Source organism: Balearica regulorum, chromosome 4, assembly GCF_011004875.1.
Source record: "Balearica regulorum gibbericeps isolate bBalReg1 chromosome 4, bBalReg1.pri, whole genome shotgun sequence".
In the NCBI taxonomy this organism is placed as follows: Eukaryota; Metazoa; Chordata; class Aves; order Gruiformes; family Gruidae; genus Balearica; species Balearica regulorum.
This window is the reverse complement of record NC_046187.1, coordinates 7,137,469-7,161,621: the sequence shown is the minus strand read 5'-3', so window position 1 is coordinate 7,161,621 and position 24,153 is coordinate 7,137,469. Positions and strand designations below refer to the sequence as shown.

At 38.8% G+C, this 24,153-nt stretch overlaps 2 long non-coding RNA genes across 2 annotated transcripts in view; both read right to left on the bottom strand.

The window, feature by feature from the left end:
* Positions 1–4,090: 4,090 nt before the first annotated feature.
* Positions 4,091–8,709, bottom strand: LOC142601652 (uncharacterized). The gene is made up of 2 exons (XR_012835190.1): positions 8,053–8,709; positions 4,091–7,891 (listed from the first exon to the last, which is right to left on the bottom strand). It is a non-coding gene; the product is annotated as an uncharacterized LOC142601652 (long non-coding RNA).
* A 183-nt stretch (positions 8,710–8,892) lies between these two features.
* Positions 8,893–24,153, bottom strand: part of LOC142601650 (uncharacterized) — a 40,528-nt gene continuing 25,267 nt past the window's right edge. The window contains exons 5-6 of the long non-coding RNA XR_012835188.1: positions 21,372–23,009; positions 8,893–9,723 (exon numbers count right to left, since the gene is read on the bottom strand). This is a non-coding gene — a long non-coding RNA (uncharacterized LOC142601650). The remainder of the gene's footprint in view (positions 9,724–21,371; positions 23,010–24,153) is intronic.

Below are 24,153 nucleotides of genomic sequence, written 5' to 3'. Positions count from 1 at the left end.
ACAGACCTGCTTTTAGTTTGTGTGACTAACAGAGGGGAAACTATCTCTTACCACGAGTTGAAAAGCATTGGAAAAATAATGACAGCCCTATTATTCTAAAGGATATAAAAACTGGCCTGAGAAGAGTAGCAATTTCAGACTGACCACCAGCATGCACACTGGTATTTTTCTTTTCTGTTTACCATATTTATATAAATATTCACTAAGTGTTTATTTGTAAGGTTTCAGTTGGCACTTCCTGTACACCCTAAAATTTCATCGACTTCAGTGGGTGTATAACAGGATGCCAGGCCAAAGGTCTTGAATTATGCATTGCATGTTTCTTCCTACCTGAATGAAAGCCTGTTAGTATGCTTCCCGTCCTAAGCATCAGGCCTCTGGTGAATATTTACACTGGAAGTCAAAATCCTTAATCAAAAGAGAGTTTCTAAAAAGAAGAGGCTGCTTTGGAAATTCTGGTCTTAGTCACACAACGATTCATCACTTCTCTGCAGTTTTGAAGCTCCCATAACAAACATAACACAATGAGGTCTGAATCAAAGCAAGTAGCCCAAAGTTAGTAGTGGTGTTTTCCTTCCTATAATTTCTGCCAGTCTCAGCGAGGCATGTTTATTACAAACTTTTACAAATTATACGTTAACATAAACCCAAGCTAAGTCCTTGTCTGGAATAAGTTCTTGTACTACTAGTATGAAGCGCAGAAAAGCATATGACTTGAAATAGAGTCATTTCAAGGGTAATTTAGGTTGCTATGTCTTCAACACACAACTGAGAAATCTGTGATTGTTGAGCAGATTAGGTTTCTGGCTGTCTTTAACGTGTTTATATTTTCTGAAATGGCTTTTGGGAATACTGTTAAAGCTGGGTCGAGGATTAAGTTTATTAGCTTCGCTTATTTCTGTCAGCCTTGACCTTAGGAGGAAGACACTCAGGGACAGCTTTGTCGTTAGCCTCATTTCACTCATTACAATGCGCTTCATTTGCTATTCATTATTTGTATGGATCCCAATTCATGCTTGTGCAAAATGGCACATTATTTTCTTAGTTTATTCCAAGACGTGTAGGGTAAGGGATTATTTAAGGCCATCTCCATCTTTCTTATGCTCCAAAACAAACAGTTTTCCAAGACCAAATCTGCATCTAAAGGTTCTGTGTCAATAACAGTGTAAAAGTAAGTACCCACAGAAATGAAAGCTCTTAATTTCCCTTTTTCTGCTTGTCCCGTATCAAACGCTGTGAGGCAGGGTGCAAGTATTGACCATGCTCGGTGCTTTCTGTGACTTCTTCACAAACGCATTTAATTTCAGCCCCGGAGAAGATTTAAGTGTCTTCCAATTTTTTTTGTAGGAGGTGGATTAGGCCATTATAATGCAATCATTTTATAATGTTTGCAAATCACACAGTCTGCAAAAGTGTCTCTTAATAGACACATCAACAGAAGACCAGTCCCACACTCTCCAATCAGCCAGAGAGAGCACTGAAAGCCAGATGGTCATGGTCCCTGCAGATGATGTGGAACTACCACAAAGATCTTATTTTAATGCCTTGTTCTACCTTCTAAAGGACATTTGATAAGAAAGGACTTCAAAGGCCTTTGAGGCTGTTCCTTTGTGTCAGATACTACTGTATCACACAGACCTTTTCATTAACTACTCGAGCTTCAGAGTAAGAGCAATGGAGGTTTGTCATCTGGCTGTAGCAGTTCTTGACTGGTCGGCGATCTTCAAAAACTGTTATCATCTTCTGCCAGTAGATACGTTTATAGCATTTTTTTAATCTATGTTGTCATGAAGTCCCCTGTCTTCCCCATTGGTGGTTTTCAGAAAAAGTACCACCGAAAATAAAAATAAAATAAAAATAAAATACTACTCTTATTCCTCTACCAGAGATGATCATAGCAAGGCCTTTTGATTAAAGCTTTCAAAGCATTTCAAAACACTGAGTTGGAAACAAATTCCATATTTATTGTTGCTTGAAAGTCTTCCCGCAGGATCGTCTCTGGCCCTTCAGTCACCCTAACAGAACCCATGAGCATGTGAATGCAAAACGTGATATATCCCTCACAATTTTCATGCTCTGTCTCTCTTCACAGCTAGGGCATTTACGAAATTAAAAAAATAAAACAACGTAGTTGACATTTATTGAAGGGAAGAGGTTATGGAATTATGTCAAACAGAACACTGCAACAGAATAAAGCCTGCCAGTAAGTTCAACTCTTTCTAGAGTTTTATTGCTCATCAGTTAGAAGACCATTTGGATATCATTAAAATATAAATGCAAATGATCTTGGCCTATTCTTACGGATTTTTTTTAGACACGCTTTTTTGTCACTCAGCTCACTAATGGATCATTTTTATCATAGAGTATCACGTTACGTATGTTAAACGATTTAGTAACGTCCAATGCCCTGTTGAGCTGGAAGTAAAATTGCGCAGATTTATCACTGTATTGCAAATGACTTGACATAAATGCTTGTGAACTGTATCTTCACTTAGCCAAGACTGAGCAGTGTATTCTCAATAACCAGTCTGAGTTCATGCTATAAACCTGAACCTTCTGGAACTGAAGTCAATCTGAGCTGGAGCTTTGCCTTCACTGGAGTACTTGGGTTGCAACATCCCTTCTACAGCATTTTTATGGCCATGGAGCAACAAGAGGAGGAGACAGGGACTCAAACTGAAATGAAGTCTCATGTCGTTTGAAAGTGATTTGCTCTCTGCCCCCTGAATAATCTCGGACAGTGATTTAAATTAATCTGTTTTGTCACTGAAACAGGCTTTGCTAGGGTACACACCACATCTAAACCGTTGATAAAGTAACAAGCAGCTGAGAGGTAGGAATGGAAAGCTGGGGACAATACTTTCTTAAATTGCTCCTCTAGATCCACTAAAGGATATCTGTCTGCATGTTCACCAAGGCTTTTGCAATACTGGCTAATTACGTCTTCCAAAGCCAAGACCTTCAGTTGTTGGGTTTTTTTTCATATCTTTTTTCTAGATGTCCTAATTCATCTTAAATTGATTTCATCCTTAATGCAGCCAGATAACTAAATTACTTCCTTGCACAGAGTTTGCCAAATGGTCTTCCAAAGCACACCAAGACTCTCTGAATTATAGATAAGGCCACTTAGCAAACAATACATTTCAGCACATATTACAAATATGGTCCCAAAGGATCATTTTTGTTATAGAACACAACACAGACATGATTAATAAATTGCATCTTCATAGAGCATGTTCTGAAGATAACAGCAAATGAGCAAAACAAAATGTTGACAAAAGACAATATTCTTCTCCCTGTTTACATGGGGAAAGGAATTTGAGGAAAGAACTTTTGCCTCTTCCTGTATAGAATAAGACCAGGAAATCTATGTGGCAGGATCTTTGTGATCTTTTTCAGTTTGTTTCCTCCATAAATTTTTCCTCCCATAGAGGGTATGTGGGAGAAAGATCAAGTTGGAATAACTCCCTTAAACATCCTCTGAGTAGGAGTGTTACTTGCTTTTAGGGGTTGGGTTTCTTTTTTTGTTTCAATTTTTTAAGTTTAATGCATAAGTGATAAGACCGAATAGATTTAATGAGCAGTCTGTGTGCCCTCAGGGAAATGCAGATCTGCACGATCTTCCCAGTGGCTTCCAGTCTTTGTCAACAGGGCTGAAATGTCATTGTTTTGTGACCGTTGTCTTAAAAGTGTTAAACTGGATGAAGCGCATATTTTTCTGCCAGTATAAACCTAAAACTGAAGAGGCCAATAGCTTAGGTCTGGAAGAAAATTACATCTGCTTAGCATTTGGGTTTCCTGCTGGAAATATTGCAATTTCTTCAAGGGCAACGTTCCACAGACATCCGTAGTCCATCGTAAACAGGGTGCCCCTCCAGCGACAAGTTCAAACAAACAATTTACTCTGTCATGAAATAGCAGGAGAGTGCTACCTATCCATGGGCTAAGTGTTTGGTGGAGCAGCAATTCCTCGCTCTGCCAGGTGGTTACAGCTCAACTCCCTGCAGAAAGACAAAACAATCTGATCTCTCTGCCATTTTGCACATGTGGCTTGCTTTATGCTTCCCTTAGAAGTATGCAGAATAAAGGATTTTGCTGGTTTTACCTTTTTCCTTTGATTCATCTTAATAAAGTTTTTCACATCAGACAATGGCATTTTCCATGATTTTTCAGAATTCAACAACAAAAGTTCTGAAAAGGCAGAAGTACTGTTATTTTGCCTTATACAGAGAGATGGTTTTCTTCGTGGTGTACATGAAGAAAGGTGATATTCATAGGTCTCTGGCCTGATATTCTGTCTCCACATATATATGGCCCTGTGTTTGAATATCGATTGCACTAATTTACTTGATTACCACAGCCATCCCTCAGTAATCCTGGCAGTTTATGACTATTCGGTACCAGCCTGTCCCACTGAAGCACTTCTCTGCATAAATAAATAAATGTTCATTGGACCAGGAACCTGAATACCATTCTCTCCTCTGCCAAGGAATATAAAACTATCAAGTTGATTGATCAAATGCACTTTCCTCCCCGTCTCTCAAAGTATGCAATATATACTAAGTAAAAAAAATCAACAAAAAGAACCAGGAAGCCAGAGAAAGACATTTTCATGCTAAAGCAGAAGAGATTTTTGAAAACAGGTCCCTACTCAGGTGAATGCTTTACATATTGGGATGGGATTTCCTTTGGCCAGTTTGGAGATATTTAATTCAAAGACCAGATTCGGAGTGGAGAAACCTAAGTAGAGTTAAATGCCTTACTCTGAGGGATACAGCTGGCATCTTGTTGTTTTTCTCTGGAAGAGTTCAGCTTGCTGGTCTCCAGTGACATTGCTCTGAGCTGACTTAGCTCTTCTTCTCCCTTCATTAAGGAAGAGACGTGCCTAATCGGAGCAAAAATTCCTGCTAGCTGGCAGGGTGCCTTAAAGTTAGGTGTTGCGCTAGCCAGCATTGTATTCTTTGCAGATTTAGTCCTGTACTTCTTCCATGCAAAGCTGATCCCTTCAAATATTAACTGATTAAATAGTAATTAGAATTAGCTTTCACTCAACATTTTTTAAGGTCATTTTAAGATATGAAGATGCAGGTACACATAACAACCAGCTCTATTCAGAAAAAAGGTGGCTTCCGCTGAAATCACAGTTAAGAATAGCTGAGATGTGCAATGTTTCTTAATTTTCCCCCATGCTACCATTTTCTGAATAACTATTATCCATGCCTAACACATCTGCTTCCTTTTGTGCAGTAAATATTCTCTATTTTTACTTATGTGAGCTTGTTCTGTCACACTAGCAAAATAATACTGTTGTTATTTTGATATTCTTGTGTACGATATATCATTTTAACTTCGAATAAACATGACGATAAAATTTTGAAAATTGCTTCATTAAAGTCTAGTTTATGAACATGTTTTAGATATGCAAATGTCCTATGCATGGCTTCATCATTTCCAGCTGAAAGCAACACTGTTACCATGCAAAGGTTAAACACATGCAATCAGTGCCACACTTAAATGTCTCCAACTAACTTGGAAAATTCTTTGCATGAGCATCACATGTATAGCTCTATTTCACATGATGTATTTGAAAATTATTTTGACTTGTGAATAGCTTGAATTTTTCTGGAACCTGAGTTTATCTTAAAATTCCTAGACTCTGATAATGTAAGCAGGTATATCCATGGTAATCTTATCCACTTCAATGCAAAAAAAGTTAGTTTACCAACATTCTTTGGAGTTTATCTTTCCTTTAATAAAGGAGCTTTCGAGGTTGTAAAGACATTCGGTAGGGTTCCTTGAAACAGACAGTAACAGCCTGAACTCCAAAATTTTACCCTTTTTATATCTATAACTTCTCTTCATATAAGAAAATATATCACAATGTGATGCTCGGCTTATGTCTGGCAAGCACTCTGATGGCAGAATTAGCTTGCAGAAGCCAAATACCTTCTTGAAATATTTCTTGGCAATTTTTGTCTGATCAGTAATTACATGCCTTCCAATAAAAGGAGGAATTTTTTTGTTGTGTCTGCTGATAGCTGAGGTCTCAAATTCTTAGTTTCCATAATAATTTCCTTCCTGTATTTGACTTCATTCCATTCCAAACCAAAGTTTTTAGCAATGAAAGGCCATGTCAACTTCTGGACAACTCCTACATGACTGTATATGGCACAATTTTATGAATGGAACAGAATGATAAATAATTGGGCAGTCGTTGTAACATTAACTATGTAAAGAAAAATGTGAGACTTGCAGATTTTTTTTTAATTCCTCAGCAACAACCCAGTTAAAAAACAGCCCAGCATAAAAATTGCATCTCAGATTATGTTTTTATTAAAAAAAAAAAAAAAAAAAAAAAAAAAAGAATTCAGGTCATACAGTTTTCTTCCCAAAAATAAAGACAAAGGATATAATATATGGTCTAGTAGTTAGGATAGATAACTATGAATATTTTATACTCTTCTTATTCCTGCTCTTTTCCTAGTGTGTTATGAAAGTTTGGGGCAGTTGCTTAATGCGTAACTTAGGCTCCTAAATAAGTGTTTTGATTTTCCTAAATGCTGAGCATCTGCAGGTTCTTAGTGTGGTTCTGAGCATCAGGTTTCTTTGTCAGCTCATCTGTGTGTCTTTTTTCCAGGAACGTAACTTTTCAAGCATTCATGTTCTCATATCTTCACTTCAGTCTCTTGTGCTTTAGTTGTAAATATACAAGCAACACTGCCGTTTCCACCAAACACCTCGGGAGTCATAGGCAAAGAAAATATGAGTGGAAAGGATGAATATTGCCAACTGGTGATCTTTTTTTTTCCCCTTCCTGGCAAGAAACCCTCTTACTCAAACTGAGCAAGTGGATGCTTACACAACAGTTTTTGCGAGCAAACTTCTGAAAACACTACCATTTGCCAAATGTGTCAAAAATCATTCTATGTTCATCCGATTTTCACTCAATTTTTTTTTTTCTAGATGGCCTACCAAAAAAAAACCCAACCCACAAACCAAAAAAAACCCCAACCAACCAAACCAAACAAAAAACTACCAACTAAAGTCTTTTCTTTTGATTTCAGTGGGGCTGAAGGGCGGAGATTTCAAGGTCTTTTCCAATATTTGGAAAGAAGGCAAGCAGGCTGACATTTAAGGCGGCTGGTATTAAGGGTGGGATTTCAGAAGCAGGCAGTACTGACCTAACTTTGCTTCTGTGGGAGTCAACAGTAAAAATTTTATTGACCAATGGCAAAAGAATCATGGTCTTTTCTGGAAATCTTTGTGTTTTGATCCACATGCCATGACTTTATTTTTTTCAGCTATGAGGGACCTGACCTGCTCCTTTTAGCGACCCCAACACACTTCTCTTATGGCAACAGCAGGCCCTCAGATGAGTTTCATAGCATGGTTTTCTGGCCACAACCTGCAGATGTGTAAATAGCTTCCTTAGATTAATCCTTAGCACAGTTAAGTTCGTGTCTTTCTGGATATTGTTGATCAATACAATGGAATGATTAGATGACCAATTAAAATTAAGAAAAGTGTGAAAGCAAGGTAAACAACCTTCCGTAAACCCCTCTTGCTTTTCTATGTTCTGTTTAGATAAAGACCAGTTTCATAACCTAATTATCACTTGGACACCATTTAAATATTAAGACATCTGCCTGTGTTCACACTTAGAGATGTACCTCTAATAGCTACGAGTGCCAAATCTTGTACCTAAAGAGAGTTCTGAAGGCTAAAAAAAGTGCATTGATATGAGCAGCACCAAACACTTCCCATGAACTGATGCAAGGAAGGTACATTTGCAAAAGTCTCCTCAGTAGTTCAGAACAGCAGACGCATAAAATTTCCTCGGTCTAAAGTCCTCAGAGCTCCCAAGACGTTATGTCTGAGGCAGGCGTTATTTCTGCAAGAGGAAGAAGAAGAGAGACACCATAAGAAGAAGGTTAGCGTGCCTTGCCTTGTACACAGGTCCACCCCCCGCCCGCCTGCCATTTGGGAAAGCTTGGCACAGCTTTAAAACATCAGAGCCTCCGGCCAAAGAACAGAGCTGGCAGGAATACCTACCTATTTTCTCATCTGTGCTACATCACATCAACTAGCAGCAAAGAAGACGTAGCCTCTCATTTTTCAGCAACCACAATAGATAGCGCTGCAGTCAGGAGGTTATAAGTAAAACTGACTGGCTGGAATAACACCAGAGTGTCACTACAATAAAATATTGATTCACTCCCACTGTCTCCTTATCCTTCCTTCCTTCCTTTCCAGGCCATGCCTACAAATAACAAATTGATGGGATTTCAGAGAAAATAATAACACTCGCATTTTTAGAACAGCTAAAGGAAAATGTTTAAAGTGTAGTAGATAAAATGCTTTATGAATGTTGGCCTTACTGAACAATCTAGAAATTCGACAAAGAATGTTATCTGCAGCTGTTGCAAAACTGCATCAAGAAAAGGCTTACATTTTGCAGAGATTTGTCTATTATGCAAAATAAAGAATTTCTGTTAATACTGCAATGCCGTATTAAGCCAGGCATATATTAAAACTTAGGGACAGCATGAAAGTTTAAAACTTTCCATTCTGAACTTTGCAAACTGCTCTTTAATAAATATCTAGCCCAGATGCAACTTTGTCTCAAGAGTATACATAACAATACAAGGTGCGAGTAAACTTTCTAAACAAAACTCTCAATTTGTTTTGGATAGCGACATCCTCGGAGGAAAGAAAGAATTTAATTAAAAACATATAAAGCATTGCTATTCACAAACTTGTACAAGCAAAACAAGTCATAAATCAAATTGGTTTTCTTTATTAACTGTTGCAGTATGTGTGCAAACACATACTACCAAAAAATCTTGCAAAACAAAACATTATAGCTAGAGATGAATGAAATTTCTTGATGAATACAAAATTAATTGAAAAATGGAATCCGGGACACACTAAACCCCTTTGCAAACTCAGATCAACTTCAGTGAGTAGCTTTGTCCCTGAAACTGGGGTAAGTGAACTACTGGGCTTTGAAGCGGAAATAAGTAAACAGAAGTTTTGATTCTTAAACCAGCATTACCATTTTGAAATAGAATTCAAATTTTTAAAAGGGTAGATCTCTTGAAACCAAAATAGAAATTCAGTCCTCTTGAACACATGAAGAGAAAACAAAGCATTTCACTTTACCCCAAAGTGAAGCAAGCATTGTGTTTAGAACATAACAAAACATTTTAATTAAAAGGTGGTTTGTTTTTTTTAAATTCACTGCCCAATTCCCCTAACGTTCCTGTTCTCCTTACAGCCCCACACACTCCCATGGCCCCAAAACAAGGACGTCTCTTCCTTCTAGCTTGGCCCCTCCTGGTCTTTCTAATGACCACCACATCGCACGAAAACATCCTTATCCACACTGCTCTCGCTCTTTTGTACTCTATAGCAGAACTCATAAAGATTCATCAGCCATACCATTAAGCAAACAGTACAAATGTGCAATTATTCAACAGCTTCCACAGACAGATGTGTCTTTCTCCTTTACTTATGCTTTTTGGCTCCTAAACGCATACAGATATAATCTTGACTCTTGTTGAACTTTGGAAAAAAAATTTATCCCATATAAAAATCCATTCAGGGCAGATCACCCTAGTGAATCTCCATGGATGTAATATGGCTCTTTTTTATGATTTAATCCAGTATCATAAGTTGGAAAAAATGAAATTTCCATGCCAGCTGGGTCAGTGTTTTCAGCGTCTAGATGACAATAAATAGAAAATTAAATCACCAAGAACTTTTATCTAGGTAGTATATAAAGGCAATCTAGCTAGACACTTACCTGCAATAAACAGCACACTTTTTCCATTTTATTTCCCATTTGACAATCGCTTTAAAAATTTCAGCTGAAAGTGTTCCTGTAATTATCAAGCACTCCATAATAAAACAGGTAATTCTGGGAAGAATATGTGATAATAATATTTAATAATTTAATTGTGCTCTTGTTGTAAATGCGAACAGGCGTTCGCATTAAACATGGACCGCTTGACACATTTCCATAATACATGCATCAGATATATCACAATGCACTTTGGAAAACTGCCAAGTAGTGATGCATTTAGGATTTCAAAATTAAAAAGTCAATTAATTCAGCAAATGTGACTGCAGAATAAATCATATTCTATATGAGGACATTAGGACCACTCTAGCTCAAAGAGACTTTAGAAACAAGTTGCTTACATTCGAGAGTCCACGCACCTCTCTCATAGAGATAGATGCCTTTTAGTCCTGCCAATTTGTTAATGTATGCAACTATAAAAACTAATTAAAACATGCAAAGAGATTTTTTTTAATTATTAAGATGATAAGGGGAAGTTGTTAATATATAGCTGCATATTATTTCAATGGTTTCTTAGGCAATTACATCTCATTAGGAAAGCTATAATTGCTATCAGGTGAAGTGAATTTAGGAAGTTTAGAAATTGGCTTGATTTTTCTTAAATGCTGTTATTTTCATCGGCGAAAGTGACTCTTTTGAAGTCAAAGCCCTTTAGTACTGGAAGATGATTACACTTCAGCATGAACATAGCAAAAATTTGAATTTTTTTGATTAAAAAAGGGTCATAACCAAGTAATTCTCCAATAACATCTGCATGGTAGCACTGAACTGGTAATAGGATATAGATTGTTCGCCATTAAAACCAGTCCTTGGCTCCAGCACTATGCAATGTATTAAGTAATGTAATTATGCCGGAGAGAACAGACTGATAAGAAAATAAGGAGTGATGAGATTTTTGACTGAGACAGAATATGGGATATTACTGCATTTGTGAAGTACAGGACAAGGGAAAGAGAGAAAAAGAAAGAAAGAAAAAGTCACGTCCTGTTACAGTAGAGCAAATATGAGAAAAAGGAAAATGCATTGGAAAATCTTCAGCTACAGAAAAGTGACGTATCTCCATGGGACTTACATGAATGTACTACTTTTTATATTCTTAGATATGACAAATTAGTTCTTAGGAGACACAGGAAAGAAAAGCATTCAGATACTCATGACAGAGATAAAGAGTACAAAAAAGAGCTCAAGAATCCAAGCCCCGCTAAGGGAGAATAAGACATCTCAAAAATGAACCAGCTGCCGCACAAAGAGGTATTCATAACACTGCAAGCTTCAACATCGTGTTTGGACCAAAGAGATAAGCAAAGCAGTTCTATATTACTCAATGGGCACTTGCAAGTCTTTCCTTCCGTGTTAAGTCCAGAGCAAATTCCCAGACATCTGGAGTCTGGGCGACACTTCTGCGTAGCTGAAGATGAAAGCGAAGCCCAGGGCCATCTCCTGGCAGGACAGAAACAAGGGCTGTCAAGTCACTCTGGGAGCGGTATGCATGAGAAGTCTGCTCCTGAGGGTTACCTCATGTTAGTTTGAGGAAAATTTGGGCTTTTTGGAAGGAAGAGATAAGGAATGTGGTTGGGAGGAGGACTGGGGTTTTTATGCTGTTCTTGGCTTGAGGCTCACAAAGGTCTGTCACGAGAAGTGAACTGAGCACCTGGCACATCACTTAAGATGGGATAAGTGACTAAATGGAGGTTAGTCCCTAAGTAAGAAATACTAAGATGACAAAACCGATACTGGCAAGATCTCTGAGAAATGAGTAGGCTGTCATCATCTTCACTAAGGCAGCGCTGTTTCCACAAACATCTCGCAACAGGCTCCTTCAGAGCAAACCGTCTTTGCAGTTTTCAGTCACCAGCATCTCTGAACAGGGGAGCCTGCGTACGCAGATCTGACTCTTCTCAGGTGCACATAACCAGCCAACTGTTTAAACCAGCGTTCTGCTCAGACACGTTACAGATCTGCACGTATTTTTAGATGTGTCCAATATGCAAGCCTAACTTTGACAACCCAGCCCTTTCACACCGAGTCGTTCAGTATGTCTCTTTTCACCCTCCTGCCCCATGCCTCAGCCCTGCATGAAAGCAAAGCCAACATTTGGAACTCAGCTCACTAAAAACGCTTTGGTTCATCGCTACACTTCAAGCATATGTAAAAATACCACGCTGTCGCCTCATGGCAGCAACATAGCACATCCTAGAGGTTAGTTTTAGTGTATTTACTCTTCCAGAGCATCACGGTTTTTAGTAAACGGGCAACGTATGATGCAGTTCTGGTCTCATCACAACATATGTAACATCTGGGAGAACTGCCACTTGTCAAGCCGACCAGCGCTCTGCTGACAGACAAAGTGAGCATTATACTGAAATGTCATTCCTCAGCTGTTTGCAGAATTAATTTCCCTGTAGAATTTTCTAATTAGTTGGCTCTTTCCAGCCCGTTCCCCACAGAGGAAGCAGAAAGGAAGCAAAAGGCTAGCACCTGCTCCCAAAGCTCTGGCTGGGAAAAAAAAATAATTAAATTTAAGGATGACATATACAGTAAGTATTTAGGCACTAGCAAGTCTTCTATCCATGCAGCTGTGGGGATGAAGTAACTCTGTTTGAAAGCTTAATGGAGATTCTTCTGTGGGGAAGAATTTCCAGTGGCTCACATTCCAGACAGTTAACCACATTACCGAGGGGAAGAAAAAGGGATTTGTTCAAGCATTAAGAACTGTCTTTAAAAAAAAAAAAAAACAACACACCTCCCCCCAGTCTGTAGAAAAGACAGACAGATGAATCCAGACCTGAGGATGATTCTACATGGAGCTCATTCAATCACCTACGGGTTATTTTCAATCCTTTTGTTTTTCTATAATTTCAAATTAAAATCCGTTATGATGTTGGAATGCAGCGTGTGATATTACCTTAGCAGTAACAACTAACACAACAGGGTTTGTTCCTAACTAAAGTAGGTCAGTGGAACAAAAGAAGTAACATGGTTATTGCCTTGAATTTACATGCAGTGGGTCACTGTACGGGAAGAATACAAGAGAGTATTTCATGGAAAATAAAAAAAAAAAGGAACAAAACAGGCCAAGGAAAGCAGTTTGCATGTCTGAGTACACAGGCACTTTCCCAAAACAATTTTAAATACTGAATATAAAGGTCTACTAAGGGTAGAATACATCAGGGAAAAACGGTCCCTCATTATGGATATTAGAATAAGCCACAATCACTTCAATAAGCAGTTTTCACTCTTTCCACAGCAACCTTACAAAATGGTAGACCTTACGAAGAACTAAGGTTTTAGAATAAGATTATCGATATCATTTACCTAAATTAATTTGGTGTGTCTTTTGATCAGCCCAACATGTGAATTAGGTCCAGAGATGAGCAAGAGTTATCTATTAATAAATTAGATGGGGTTTTAATTGGACAGTATTGTCTAATTTTTGTGTAATTCCAAAGCTTTCTGAAAGCTGTTTTTTTAATAGAGTCAATGCATGTGTATCAATTCATGTATATATTTGGAGTAGGGGCATGAATGATTAAAAGACCTTTTCGTTAATAACGTAACGATTTCATGCATCCAGACACAGTGTTACATTTTCATAAACTCGTAATTTTCCAGCATGGTTTTAGATAAACAAACGCAACAGGGAGTGTGGGTAGGAGCAAAAGTTCTGGTAGACCAGAGGAAAAAAAAAAAAAAAGAGATAATATTGCCTGCCTCGGACAAACGCCCAGACCTTGCTCCCCACTCAAAGGCAATTTTGAAATAAAAGTAACAAAATAGAAAGAGGAGATGTAAAGGCAAGGCTATTCCTCCCTTCTCGCTGACAATGCGTGCTAATGTTCTCTGGTATACTGTTTGTCCGTGGAAAATTAGCGTGTGCGTGGCATTTATCCTTGTCATGTGAGGTGGCGCTAACACGGTAATTTCAAATGTCTGCAATTATTCCAAGTGGACTTCCCTCCAAAGCCTACACTGAAGAGGATAATTTCAAACTTCAGAAAACCAAAGTAAACAACATTCATTTATATTCCTCGGAAGTGGTGCGGCTAAATTCATCCGCAGCTTTGAAAATCTCCCATGATACTTTAGTCTGGCCCATTAACTGCACCTGTTCTCTTTTTCTTTCTCTTTTTTTTTTTATTATTTATTATTATTTCCCCTTCAATAGCAGGTGTCTGGCTTTTTAAGGATGCATAGAATATTTTACTTCATTACTGGCTAGGCATTTCAAGTGAAAAAAATAATCAAAAAATCCTTATCTCATTATTTCCCCCTTTGAAATTAAAAGTAAATAGTGGAAAGAGAATGTGTGCTTGGAAAGAAAAATGAGTGATAACTCAACATAATGTGAAACAGTAAATCTGGTTTCCATAAATAATGACCTAAATGAATCAGTTTTATAGGTTTCTCTATTTTTCACTTTGATAAAAATGACAATATCATTTCTTAAAAGGAAAATGTTTCACTGAAATAATTTTGACTGACTTCTAATTTGGGTGTAGACTTTCCATGACTGTAAGCAGATACAAGCTGCTACAGGCAGTTCTTCTCCAGAAGACCTCGATCACAGAATTGAGTTAAATTTAATTTACCTGTGGCTCATTCAAAGAGGCTTTATTTTTTTCCTTAACAGGTAAGGTGATAGTGAATAACAATTTGAGTGTGAAAAAGACATACCGTTCTCAGATTATTACAGCTCATAATATTTTTAGCTAAATCTGAAGTCAACAAAACAAGCTAAGAAAATATTGGTTTGTCTGAGGAAATAATCTCTGCTTATTTCCTACATAATGAAATTAAAAATATGTTAAAACTAAATATAACTGTGTCAGTGACCTTTAAAAGCATGTTTGGGGATTTTATATTGGTTGCGTTCTATTTTTCTTTTGATTAGCTTTAATTAGTTTATCTGTAAATCTAAAACACATGAAGAAAAAAAGTCTGTAGAACTGAAAAGAACGATTTTCTCTGGGCAGCCTCTAGGCTGTTGTAAAGAAGGATTCTGCATTATAGCGTGGCTCAAGCCTCCTTTCTCTCACTTACTAAGAAAAGCAAAAAAAGTCAATTCCTGTACCTTCCCAAAAAATTAGAAAACTACTGTGTAAATCACTGAAGACAAACCTTTGACTCAAACACCAGAATACTGAGTCAGGAACCATCTTTTCCTGACTGCTATCTTAACGCCACTATTCATTGGGGTCATCTGGTTCTTAGGACAGCAAAATCCCACCCATGCTAAAAGGGAAAGGCAGAAAAACACCGTCTTGGCTATAACTTTCACAAATATCTAACGGTGGTAAGCACGGTATAAGAATCAAAATGTAACTTGTATGGTTTGATGCCAGCCGGGCGACGTCTTTCTCTGCCGGCTCCCAAAGCAGCCCCCAGCCATACAGCGGGTCCTTCTCGTTCCTGTTCTTTCTTGCTTGCTCCCTCTTTTTTTCAATCATCAGATGATTCCTACTGTTTTCCCTGAACATACTCATCTGGGCTAACGTCCTTAAACAAATGGCATGTGGCCAGACCCCAAGTTCCTGTGCAGACTCACTGACCACCTCTATTTACAATGTCAGGCACAGCAGCCTTGAAAGAGGTTAACAGGTTGCAACCTGCATATTAATATCGCTTTACTTTTTCATATCCTTATCTCTAACAGCAAATCTATGTAGCTCAGGATATGAACTGCAAATGAGCGATGAGGAACTGGTTAGTGCTTATCGGGTATGATGGAATTTGAGATTCTGAGATGAAGAGGGTTTGTTAGTTTTCTTGGGGGTTTTGGTGGGTTTTTTTAAATGAGAGGACTGACTGATGTTTATCAGTTGACCCCTGTTTCAGGTAATGGAGCATCTGGCAGGGAGCTATTCATACTGATTAGATTGAGTGAGCTGGTATTCAGATTAACTTCTGATTTCCTCAGTATTATTTGTACAAGCTCTTTATTGCTCTGGATAATTCTCCTCTTCCTGGTTTAGTGGAAGTTGAACTGACGTCTTCCTGGAGCACTGCTACGAGCTCACCAGATTTTATTATGTGAGATGACATGACGGTCATAGATTAACCCAACCTCTTACTATTTTTCGATAGTAAAATTAGACTTCTGTGAAATTTGCTTTCTTCTAACCAAACAGGAGCAATGCACAACTTTATCATCTAAGAAAGATTTATGGTCCTGAGACTAATCAGGATATTACTTTTAACCAACATTTCTGTGGCTAAGACAACTTTCTTCTTTCAGGAATTGAATGTTTGTGTAACCAGAGTGGCTTTCAATCCTTACATGTGCTGAGAGACCCCAAAACCCTTGTGCTGCAGCTGGAAGGAGTTATGATATTCTTTCCTTCTCTCTCCTCTGCTAAGCTCATGGCCTGCAGTATCTTTGGGTTTCTTTCCTCTTTCACAGCCTGTTATTTGTCACTGTTTTGTCTCACTTGTCTGCTGCAAAAGACTCTTGACGTGATCCATTAGAAGAGCAGATTCACAACCAGTTTTCCAAAAACTCCCTCATTGCATCTACAAGGCTAAGCCCAACAGACCCTGCAACTGCAGGTGAAAGTCCAGGTAGAACAAGCGAGGACTTATCACATATGTACGTTAGGATTTCTACTACACCAGCGAACACATTTTCATCGACATTTCCTTTTTCACCCTGGCTATTAAACCTCATATTTCACATATCTGTATAGAAGACCAGGTTTGGGATCCATGAATGGGCCGCATTATGGGGTTTTTATGTTATTCAATCTCCTACAGGCTTTTATCCAAACCAAGCAACTAAAATAAAACATGGCTTCCTTCCCTGAGATGGTTTCATAGCCCAGCTCTCCAACTTTCTCCCCTACCACAAACATGCAACACAATTGTGCAACAGCCGAGGAAGGAATGGTGAGATCAGAGCCGTGACTGCAGACATCCTGACATGGGGATCTGGCAGCTATTCAACACAAACACAATTAGAGGACTTACCCTTGCGTGAAGTATTTGCTTTCTTGATAGTCACCAGCCTTAACCTCTAGGAATGCTTACGAATCAGATAGCGTTCCTTGAGGAGGGCGAGCCTTTTCAAGTTCCTCTGTCTTGCTTTAGCCAACACAGATATAAAGAAGAAAGAAATTCCACCGCATCGTACAACTTCTCCAAGCAAAAGCATTTATAAGGAGACAAAGACTTGTGGTCTCAAAATCCCTGCCAAGGATTCAAGCACAGAAGATCACATGGTGCTTGCTCCTCTTCCCCTCCACTGCTACCAGCAGGAAACAAAAAACACCGCAAGAGACAAACTTTGAAATTCATACCGAACGTGAAAGCAGGGGGCTTCCTAAGTCCTGCTCATTGGCTTTGCATTGCTGTAGGCTTCTCTGGCAGCGGCGATACCACAGAAGGATGGCAGGGCTTTGCGTGTCTTAGGAGACTCATAGGATGTGTGTATCTGCAAAGCTCTCCATGAGTTAGATACAAAAAAGTTTCACGATTTTAGAAAATATGGCCCAGTGTACATGGGTGTTATACAACTTACAAATTCTAAAGCATGACCACACAAGCATTTTGGTAGGTTTATTCCAATTAGTGGTAAATCCTGGGCTTTTCACAGAGGTAACAAAAATCTTAAAAATGGCACTAACAGCTGACCTTATATAAAATATCTGCTAGCAAATAAGTCAAATGTCAGTCTGGGACAGCAGTTACAAAGGGAAATTCTGTTCTAAAATGCCCAAGGATTTAAATTATCCCCATCTCAAGCTGCATCGGTAACACAAAAGAACCGGACAAAAGAAGTACCCGTTGGCGTAACCTCAGGAGTGTTAACGCAGCAGTGCTGAGGGGAAGGCTACCTAGTGGGATTTCTAGATGATGCAATGCGAAATGCCATGACTACCACAGGTACTGCAGTTTACACAAACACTTAATAGAGCAAGTTAGCCCACCTTAGCAGAGCACCACACTAAGGCTATACTACTGCTGGTACTCTACCAAGCTTATTCAGTTCGTCTTCAGTATCTCTACATAGCAGACTTACCCCACAGAAAGAAATTGCGGAGTCCAGCTAACTGATATAACATAAAACAAAATAATAATAATAAAAGGAAATGATAAGAATAGCTCCAACTCAGAAATACTGAACTGGACTCAGAAGTGCTGAACTGTGTGACCTGCCTGAGCAAACCCAGCAACTTCTGAATTGCACCTTTGAGCAGCAGCTTAACAGCTGTCGGAGGAAGAGCTGTGCAGCGTAGCTGCCTTCCCAAGTGACTCGACGCACTTTTCCATTGTCAGGAACTTTCACAAATGACAACAATTTGAAAAGCAGTAGAGAATGCCAAAATATCAGATATCTGAATCCAGTCAGAATGAGACACTCCCAAAAATATTTCTAACACTATGAAATTCCGCGCCCCCCCCACCTCCCCAAATATCCAGGGAAAATTTCTGCACAGTACCAGAAGAATAACAACAATGCCTCGCCGGATATTAATGGCCACGGAGTTCCAAGTAAAGGAGCTGATTTATGTTATCAGGGTGCGTGTGAAACAACCAGGCTATGCTCAAGGGACAAACTACCTGAGTGTGGTATTAAACTACTGGTACTAAAGCAATTGCATCAAGCAAGCAAATACAGCAAATAAAACCTATTTCTGGGGTAGCTCTGTTGACATCTGCAGACCTACCCAAGCCAGGCATTCATCCCAAAATAAAAAATTGGCAACCAACTATGAATGGTTTCTGGTCTTGACTTTTTGTAACTCCACTAAAGAAGCACAATATAAATCTGCAACCCTGTATCCGGGCCATAATTGAAATACATCAAGAAAATGTTTGCAGTCATTCCGGATGGAAGGAAAAAAAAAAAAAAAAAAAGAGAGAGATTTCAAAATCTATCAGTGCTTATAAACAAGGATGTTACTTTTCCCTTTCTTATCCAGAACTGCCCTTAATTGAAAGGATCAGTATCTAAAGCAACTGGTGCTGCCCTGCACATGAATCCCCTTTGCACCTCTTCCTTCTTATTTCTTCAGTGGTTTTATTAACATTAGTGACTTATCTAAGTATTAGAATGCTTGGCTGCTTGGAAGCTTATCAACAGCAAATTTTATGGGCTGTTTAGTGATGGAAACAGGAGGAGTTGGAGCTCTCCCCCCCCAGCTACCTCGATATGGAAGTCTTCAAGAAGCCATGGAATGTGCTCTCTGGTATTTTTGGTATCTTTAAAGTGTCAAGAGTGCAGAATTTCTCTTGTCAGTTGTCACAGTGTGACTCACAATTAGAGCCATCTGCTCTGCATTCACCTCCCCAGGGGCACCGCTCGTTTTTCACCAGCTTCCTGTTGTTGACAGCACAGTTCCTCCCTGTATCACTCTCCACCAGCACCCATACTCCTCACAGACATTGCAACAGGCTTAAGCAGATTTCCCTTGGGAAAGCCTTTACCCTTGTTTTGCTAGTGATTAGGAAAAATATAGACTGTTGAGAAAGCTCTGAAGGCGGAGGCTGGGTTTCTAAAGGAACTGAACAAATTCCATTGATTTTTTTTCAGGAGGACTCCATTGTTTTTAGATCTCTCTCAAAAATCTCAGCATTTCTCTACATCCATTTTTATTTCAAGCAGCAGAGCAGCTTGAAAAATTAAACATTTGTGCAGAGTCCTTTTTAATAATTGATGGAAATGGATGACTAATACTATCTAAATATTAGTCAAATAATTTTTCAAATACTAGAAATCATATTGAATAACAGACTTCAGGCAGGGAACACGCTGCTTTCCCTTCCCCGTCCACCCAATGAAAAAAACCCAAAACAACAGTTGTGCTACAGAATTTTCACACCAAATGCTTAAGCTGAGCGAGGCTAGCTACCCCAAGCACACACCCATGCTCATGCATGGGTTAATGTCTGGACCATGTAGAAATACCACCTGGGCTGTGTATGGCTAGCTGCCCTGATGCATAGCTGTATGGCGTAGATGTACCTATGGCATTTGTCTTTAAACACCTGTGGGCTGGAAGTTTATTGCTTGGGCTCTGACCAGTAGTAACTACAAGAGTTGGCCACCTACTACAGAAGCGACTATCTGAGAGATAATAATATGCTTATACTTTCAAGAATTCCTACAGACATAAGGCCTAATCTTTCAGGTCCCTTTCTGTTGGGCATAGAGTACATGGGGTGAGAGCCTAAGCTCCCCATGCAAGGAATGGAGAAAATGAATGGCCATCTCAGAACAGCAATAAAAACAGGCAACGGGTTAGCTGCCACCTCAATTCCCAATTGAAGTCATAGAAAAACAGATCTGAGCTTCTGCTTTCCCTGGGAATCCAGTTTTCCTGAAACCATCCCCAGTACTGCAGGAGCATAAGGTCTTAGATGTTGTCAGATACTGTAGTCATTCTTCCCTGTTAGCCTGGGTTTGGTCATCTGTTACATCTACTGCATAAGGAGCAGCCTAACAGAATATTCAAATATTCAACATAATATAAAATGCTGCAGCCGCAATGGGCCACAAATTGTATGCATGTAACACTTTGATCTGAGCTTTTAGGGCACCTCCTGGGCCCTGTACCTGACCTGACAGATAACTGCTGTCTGTCATGCTCAGAAACTCTGATTAAACTGATAAATCATCTTATTTTGTACCACATCCTAGCAATAAAGATTAGTTGCATAACTTCACTGTGATTTTCTGGGATCTTTCCAGAACCAGTGGTTGGCTTCTCCTGGGAACAAATTCTCTCTTATATATTCACAGCCCTCCAAACACAAGTTTAGCAGACTTCAGATCATGATGCATCTGCATTCATTCAGTCACATCACGTCAGTACGATGCACAGAAGCCTTTCATTTGCCTTCTAAATCAGGATAGTCTAACAGCTGAAATATTTCTCACTGACCCTGTTCTTCAACACAAAACTGAACTTCCCTTTGCTATTTCAACATTCCCTTCTCCAAGATTATATTTAAGGTCAACACAATTTGGGCCCTGGATCCACACTGCTTAAATTATACAAAAAATACAAACCCCTGTAAGTTAAATCAGGAAAATGTGTTCTAAGGAAAGATAAAACACATCCTCTGTTTAAAAACCCATTTCCAAAAAGCAACTCTAAACTCATCTCATAAAACTGTTATGAAATCCCTCGTTCCTCCAAACACAAGGAGAACTCTTTGCAGACTAGAATATTAGTTCATATTTGTTGGGTAATCTAGTAAACCCAGATGGGGAGAAATTGGAAAGAGAAAAAGGAAGGATTCTTTCAGTGTTGCCTCAGATTGCTCATCTATTACACAGCCCAGACACGTATCAATATATTGAAGGTTTTCCGTGTTCCACAGCTGAATTCTTACTCAAAACCAGCATTTGCTGAAGGCATGACAACCTGGATTGTAATAGATCTCTGTTTGTAGGATCAGTTGCAGAGGTGCCAGTAAAAGGCCTTAAAATGCATTTGCCACTCAATAATTATTGTTCCGATTGACTGATATGCAATTCTGCAGCAAATTCTTTTTACAAAATACAAACCTGCTGATTTGGCCATGCAAGCCTCTTGGACTAAGGACTCTTTCTGATAAAGGTTAAGTTGTACTTGACATCCAATGCAAGTCAAGGTTGGGCGTTTTCCAAAATCCTCCCTGTTCAACCTTCTTGTTCTTCTTTCCAAGTCTTCCACTGTGGTAACATCCTCCTCACTTATCTGTCTGAATGCTGACTCAAGATGACTGGGGAAGACATTCTTCCATTTACGAGGTTAACAGAATTGAATATGACAACTTACTCCTCAAACTTCATTCTTCTTATCTGTGTTTCTGTTTCCAGCTCATTATACCTGTAGCTTCAGCCCATTCACTGTAGTAGTGTCCAAGCGCTTTAATTGTGGAACCAGAATCAAAGCTAGATAGCTAAATAGCTTTTTCTTAGCAAATAAGGTTATGTTTGCACCCGAGGTCATACCTGCCAGAAGTTGTATGTTTTAAAAGTAACATCCAGTCATAAAGACTAAGATGTACTTTGAAATTTTATAGAAATGCACTCAGTTAATAGCGCTTTGCAGAAGAGCAAATGCTAATAAGGTTGATTAAAAAAGCAAAATTATACTGAAGGACCTCTTTTTTTCCAGCAGAAACTGTTTAATGTATAAAAAATATTGTGACTGAGGGAATCTGCGTTTGTGCTGAAAACCTCAAGCATTACATCACAGATAGACCTGAGACCTTGCATTTTAATAATTAATTTCATAAAAGATCCCAAGAGCAATAGAAAGGTCATGAGAGCTATTCCAGTCCATGGGCAGTTAAGCAGGAGAATGCTTCAATGCCCTTTAGCCTTTGAGTGTGCTGCAGGACAGGGGAGTTTGGTGCTAAACGACAAATTGAGTTAGAAATATTTGAGCCATAAACCATAGTAAATCTTTTAGCACTTGAAACACCATGTGACACTCCAAACTGAGAGCAAATGAAGTGTTAGTCTATGCATGTTTAAAACGCATGGAGGCTGTGTTTACTGGATTATCTATTTCTTAACTACGTCTCCTTTCGGAGCCTTTGCAAGCTAATGTCCAAAGTCCCACCAAAGGAAACCATTTACAGAATGGTCGTCTGGCATGACTTAAGAAAAAAAATAATACGTATCTCCCTGAAAGCAAAATTATTTAGGTGCAAGTCAAGGACAGCTAAATTAGGAAGTGGCAGATTTATATGTGCCTGCATAACCTCTGCTCAGCCCTCTTGTAGGTCCTGTGCCCTGAGTGAGACAGAGGTCCTTTGGAAAAAATAGTACGTGATTATGCAATTAAAGATTATATCTTAACACAGAAAAGAGCTGAATTAGGGTTCTGTTGGCAGCTATGAATAAGACATTTCCTAACATTTAAGTTCTGGACTTTGCAACCTTAGCAATTTCTGGCAGGCGACATCTTCGGATGGCTTTTAAATATATGAGAAAATTAACTCTAGTGTGATTACTGAGCCTTTATCACACAGCTTTCCGTTTACCTAAGCTGAAGAAAGAAGAAGAATAGGAGTCACCTGGAAAAGGAGTGGTCTTCCTGAAATGGGAAGAATCACAATGTCCCTGAGTCAAGTTGGCAGAAACTTCATATAAAGTTGATTCTTCTTCCCTTGTTTTCTGGTCAGAGATGTGATCAATACGGAAATGACAACACTGAAAAAAAAAATAATATTGCTGCCCAGATCTGAATCTTACCATATGCATTTTGCTGCTTTTGTTATCAAAGGTCCTCAAACTAGATTCATAGCAATATGAATTGGTTTCTCATATCCCGTTTTTGAGAGCCTGCTCAGAATCCCTCAGCAAGATTCATATTGACAGGAACCTTAAGTATTACTACCAAAAGCCTGCTGATCACAGGATTCCACACTTCCAGGAAAAAGGTCTGAAGGAAGCTGCCAACCAACACTGCTGACCACTTCTTCACGCCAAGTCCTTCTGGACCTGTCCATGTTCTGGCATGACCCTTTCACAAGAGGGGATAGCACAAGCATTTCTGCTACTTCATTTACCAACAAACTTCTTGCTTCTCTGCTAAAAGTACACAGCAGAAGCCAAGCGTGAACTTTGAACTGATTTAAGTCAATGTAGTTCTTGTTATTTAATCCTCTCATCTTTGTTTTATGGATTTAGTCAAGGAAATTAAATATTAAAAAAGCATGTTAAGTGCAACGCTAGCTGAGACTGTAAAAGTATCAAACTGATGAATGAAAAGTTACTATAAAATTGGCCACATTGTCTAAGTATATGAAGGTCTAAAATTATCACCCTACAGAATAATAGAAAATGTCATATATTTCTGAGGCATCATGATTGCAGAGAGTCATCACTTTCAATATCCTGACTTTTACACTTCTAGAACCTTAGTCCTTCTTCTGCATACGTGGTATTTTGGGTTGAAAAGTTAGCACAAAGCCTGTGTATTCTGAGAGTCAAATGAACAAAAAAAAGCCTCTTGCTCTAGATGTTAAATGTCAAGTAATTTCTAGCCAGGAATAAATATTTACTTACAGATTTTAAATACTTTTTTACAAAAAAAAAAGGGGGGGGGGGGGGGGGGGGAGGTTACTCAGGTTTATAAATATTTCCATAACAAAAATTGCTCCAAAACATTGTGGTTCTCCAAAACATTGTGTGCTTCAAAACACTGCAACAAATAGTACAGGTGGAATTAGGACACTGTTGTCTTGGCAACATCATGCAAGAAATGAAAGAAGTACTTCTGATTCATGAAAGCAAACTGCAGTACTATTCTTTTAATTCAGTATTTCAAAGGATCTCAAAACCACTGCTCAAA